Raw genomic sequence first — 5,456 nt, forward strand, 5'->3', positions numbered from 1 at the left:
AGGACTCCTAAATCTTTTTCGACTTGGGACACTACTAGAGAGGAGTTTCCTAAGTTGTAACTGTAGTTTGCGACATGTCGCAGATGGACTACTTTACACTTTGAAGTGTTAAAGGTAAGTCCGTTATCGTCTGCCCAGCTTTGAAGTCGCGTCAGATCCTCCTGAAGTGCCTGTGTATCGTCTTGGTTGCGTATCTCTCTCCAAAGTTTCACGTCGTCGGCAAAAAGTAGTAAGTCTGACGTTACCTGTTGAGGAAGATCATTTATGTAGATCAAGAAGAGAAGAGGCCCTAGTACTGAGCCCTGGGGGACCCCACTAGGACATTCCATAGCCTGAGATAAAGTGAAATTAACCCTAACCTTAAAGTGTCGATTTTTTAGGTATGAAGTAAGCCAATCGATTAGAGGTGGTTTGATACCTAGTCGTTTGAGCTTGTTGATAAGACACAAGTGGTTAACCTTATCAAAAGCTTTTGAGAAATCCAGGTAAATGACATCAACCTTTCCCTTGCAATCGAGGATGCTTGTCCATCTGTCCACCGCAGTCAGCAGGTTGGTTATACAAGAGTAACCCTTCCTGAAACCATGCTGTTGGGGTGAGAAGAAATTTAAGGACAGTAGATAGTCATTTAAACCGTCGCATATCAGGGACTCCATGAGTTTTGAAGGTAATGACAGAAGAGCCACCGGCCGATAACTTGAAGGTTCATTGCGTCGACCACCTTTGAAAATTGGTGTGATGTGAGCCAACTTCCAGTTTTCCGGTAATTTGCCTCGGCTAAGCGAGTGTGAAAACATCACGCTAAGCGGCGTGGGAACCGTTTGAGGAACTGAATGGTCTGTAGCACATAAGAGCGTGTGCAGTAAGAAGTCCCAATGACCATCCACATCGATTTGAGGGTGAACATCCCAAACCACCTGTTGTAGATAGTCATGTAGAGCTGGCACATTCAGCCGTTTAAAATTCCAACGCAAATTATTGTTGGGATACCTTAGCTTAGTTTTGATGACAAAACTGAAGGCTATGACGGCATGATCGCTTTTTCCCAGAGGAGCCAGGATTGAGAGGTTGTCGACTAGGAATTCTTCGTTAGTGAATACACAGTCTAAGCGCTATGGTGTCTGACTGTTTCTCCAACGTGTTGCCGACCTCACATTTTCATATAAGCCCAAGTCATCGATGAGGTTGAAGAACCGAGCTTCAGTTGAGTTGTCGCCTCCAGCGTACGTGTGTTCCGCGAAGTTGACTCTAGGGAGATTAAAGTCCCCTAGAATCAGGATGTGTGTGAAACCGAGACGAGTAGAGCGGGATAGTCCTTCCAGCATACGACTATCGTACTCGGTGTCGGCAGTTGGCTTCCTGTAAATGACTCCGACTAGACACCTGGAAGTACTAGACAATCTTACAGAGCACCATATGGATTCCTCAAGATTGTTAAACTCGAGGTTGTGAACCTGGTGCACCTCCAAGCAAGAGCTTATGTATATGGCTACTCCGCCCCCAATTCCTGTTTTTCTGTCGTTGCGGAACAAAGTCATCCCAGGCAATGCTAACTCTTGGTCCGAGAACTGAGAAGATATCCATGTTTCAGATATTCCTATCAGATGGGCCTTATTAGCGTTGCTTAGTTCACGTATTTCATCCAGTTTGTTTGGTAGACTCGCGGCGTTCATATATAAGCAGTTTATGCTTTCAATTTGGAACGCGTGAGCTTCGTCCTGTTTTTCTGTATGAACCTTATGTGAATGGACAGGTAGCCCACCTATGTGAGGTTTGCCGAGGTGGTAGGCCCTGTCCTTTACACGTTTTTTTATCGTTTAGACAGTCCACAAGTGGAATGGTCAGCTCCAACTTGTCTTTGTTCTTGGTCCTAACCTCGTATGGCCTATCCGGGTGCATGTGGATTCCAGGTGGCAATCGACGTCTATTAGCACGAAATCAACTGATTTACCATCATTCCCTGATTCCCTGTGTCTAACATCACTTTTACTTACCCGGTGATCCCAGCAGATGCGAGCAACATTTCTAAGGCATCTGTGGTCAAATACTAGTAGCTTACTAGTATCTTCTACTCTTAATGGTCACGTTTCGCATCTGTAAAGTTGAAAAGAGTGAACTACCGCGCAGTATACTCGTCTCTTAATTGCTAGATGAGTATCTCCCCTTCGCCATAGGTGACGTAAGTTGGCAAAAACCAAACGAGCTTTCTGAATCCGTGAAGAGATTTCGTCAGACACCAACTCATTAGGGATGATCACACTTCCAAAATAAGTGAAGTTGTCAACGCGTTCGACTACTTCACTCCCTATCCTTAATTCAGGTGTTGACGAAGGCCAGTCCTGGAGCAACAACTTGCTTTTAGAGGGGGAGAAACGCATTCCAAACATTCTGGCATTGTTGCTCAGTGCTACCAAAAGACACTGCATTTTATCAGATTCTTCACCGAACAGGACCTTTTCATCTGTGTATTCTAAGTGGACCGCCTAGTGAAAGATCAATATCCGAAAATTCGGTCGACGAGAACGTTATTTACAGCAGTGGGTCCATGGTGAAGTTGAACAAAAATGGAGCTAGTCGGCAGACTTGTTGGACACCACTCGAGGTTGACTGTTCAAAAACCTAATGAATGGAGAATATGTAGTTGATGCAGCCACGACCAGGTCTAAATTCAGCCTGATTTTCTCGTGTTTGCAGTTCACGAATCCTGGTCAGGCGCCCGATAATTATTGAGGCTAGTATTTTAGATTCTACGTTAGTCAAACTAATCCCTCCATGGTTGTCACAGGATGATTTTTACCCCTTCTTATATATCAATTCACAAGTCAGAAATGAATAGGTTCGAAGTTATGTTTGGAGAGCTATCTATATGACAAGAAGCGTTTGGTCTGAGCTGGCTAGTAGTTACAAGGGATGTGTAGCACGAGATGCTCATAGTTCATCTGGAACGGATGCGTGAATGAGCGCATTTGCAATGAAAATTTATATTCATAGTGTTCTTCATCGGTTTTTAATCTTTTCCAACTTTCCTGGAAAGGGAAAAGGATAAAATTGTCGGTGCATGTCGAAATAAACTCGTACGTGCGTAAGGTCACAAAACGTGTGAAAAACGAAAAATGTGGTATATATGCGTATTGATAACATGCGACAGTGTAAAAGAATTTTGGGCATGATTTTTTTGGATTTTTCTCAAGAGGCCGAAAAAATACAAACATATATGAGCATATTAGAAAATAACTTTTTTTTATCCAATAATGTAAAAGAACGAGATGAAAAGTTTGAAGGATTCTTCACATACCATTTCGAGAGACCGTCGAAATGAATGGCGACATACGAAAACGTGTGTGCTATGTCGTAAAGCAGGTTGTACGAAAACACCAGTTGACTGCGGTCTAACTGTTAGGTGTCATATGGTTCAGAAACATCACTTGTAAACATACTGGATGTGACGAACCTGTTAAAATCGCATTATAGTGTCTTTGCTACTGCGGGGAATCCTGCACGTGCGTTTGTCACGCCGTGTTCGTGAAAGTCAGCTTCTGCGCAGAATACCAGAATGGAATGAGATGAAAGGCGGGGGGGGGTCCTAATCTTAACAGTTTCGGGGTCTGTTCAGTCATAATGAATATAAAATATACAAACGGGCGAAACAATCCGTGAACACAAATATAATATAGGCATATATAAAAACCAAAATAAAAAATGAAACGTAAGCAGAAAAACAGAGAACACACAAGTAGCCTATTGTCTGATGTACCGGATCACATCGTGCTCAGAGTTAAAGATACCACAGTAAGTCGAAGTTGACTTGAAATGAATCCATAATCTGTTTAAACATTTGCCACTTCTGTGCAAACGGGATAAATTCGTATTATCCCAAACAGGGTGCGGAATGAAGTTTTGCCATTGAACACAGATTTTTCACGGTATTTAAAGACCTTTAACGGTGTAGATGAAGAGAAATTATTTTTGTTGTGTTCCTAAATTCCCGAGTAAAAAATGAGGGGGATATAAAGACAAACATGAGAAAGTAAAGGGGACGATGAGGGAAGGAAATCCATAGACAAAGTTATGTAAATTATTTCGTTTGAATATGCCGCTTAATTAACATGCATTTTCACAAGTCTCTCAAAAAACGTTTTGTTTGATAACACGTATTTAAACTGCCTATTGTGTTGTTGTCGCTAATTCAATTGTATTACACACAGAAGTACCCTTTCCTTCTTAGCAATCGACGGCATTTACTTTGACTTCTCAAAAGCTTTTGATAGAATCAACCATATATGTCTTTCCAATGAGCTCAGACGATTGGGTATGAAATCACCTCTTAATAGCTGGTTCACTTCATATCTAAAAAATCGACATTTAAAGGTCAGGGTGAACTTCGCTTTCTCTCAGGCTATGGAATGTTTTAGTGGGGGACCCCAGGGTTGAGTACTAGGACCTCTTCTTTTTTGACTTTTATAAGTGATCTTCCACAACAAGTATCGTCTGACTAATCACTTTTTGCTGATGATGTGAAACTTTGGAGAGAGAGATACGCAATCAAAAGGATATAATGGCACTTCAGGAGGATGTGACTAGACTTCAAAGATGGGCGGACGACAACGGACTTACCTTTAACACTTCAAAGTGTAAAGTAGTCCATCTGAGACATGTTGCAGACTACAGTTACAACTTAGGAAACTCCTCTCTAGAAGTATCTCAAGTTGAAAAAGATTTAGGAGTGCTGGTACCCCATGATTTGAAATCTTACGCTAACTGTGACAAAATGCCTTTCGAGAAAACCTCACATTGGTAACATTGAAGGGCATTTTTGGCTAGTTTGACAGAGGAACTTTCCACATGATCTTCAACAGTTTTATTCGTTCCCATTTAGAGTATGGAAATATGGTATTTCCTCCCTCACTCCAAAAGGATAAGGACACTCTGGAGCGCATCCAACGGCGAGCCACGAAATCAGTTCAGAGACTCAAATTCAAGCCTTGTGAAGAGCGTCTCCAGTCAATAAACCTTTGCCCACTAGAGTATAGGCGTCTTAGAGGCGACCTTCCAGTGGATTACAGTATCCTTAACACTTCTGCACATCCCCTTAAGTTTAGCTCTAACACAAACCTAAGGAGTAACACCCAGAAACTAAAGACACAACTACTACTCCCTAAGAGTTGTCAAATTCTGGAATTTGCTGCCGGATGAGCTAGTCCAAGCGACTTCCCAGGAGTCATTTGAGAGGCAACTTGACCTATTCTTACGGACTAAGGATAATATCTTACTATGATTTACCAATTCCCTTTTCCTCTATTATCGTTAATATACCTAGATTCCTGCCTAGAGGTATTGGCGATCCACTGCTATTAGATACGGAATGCCGTTAAGCGAAAGCTTCTTTTGTTCCGTCCACAACCATTTGAACCATTTGAGGTCATAGTCAATCAAGGTGACGCCGGACTGATGACCTT

The sequence above is a fragment of the Schistosoma haematobium genome, chromosome 1 (genome assembly GCF_000699445.3).
Source record: "Schistosoma haematobium chromosome 1, whole genome shotgun sequence".
Lineage (NCBI taxonomy): Eukaryota > Metazoa > Platyhelminthes > Trematoda > Strigeidida > Schistosomatidae > Schistosoma > Schistosoma haematobium.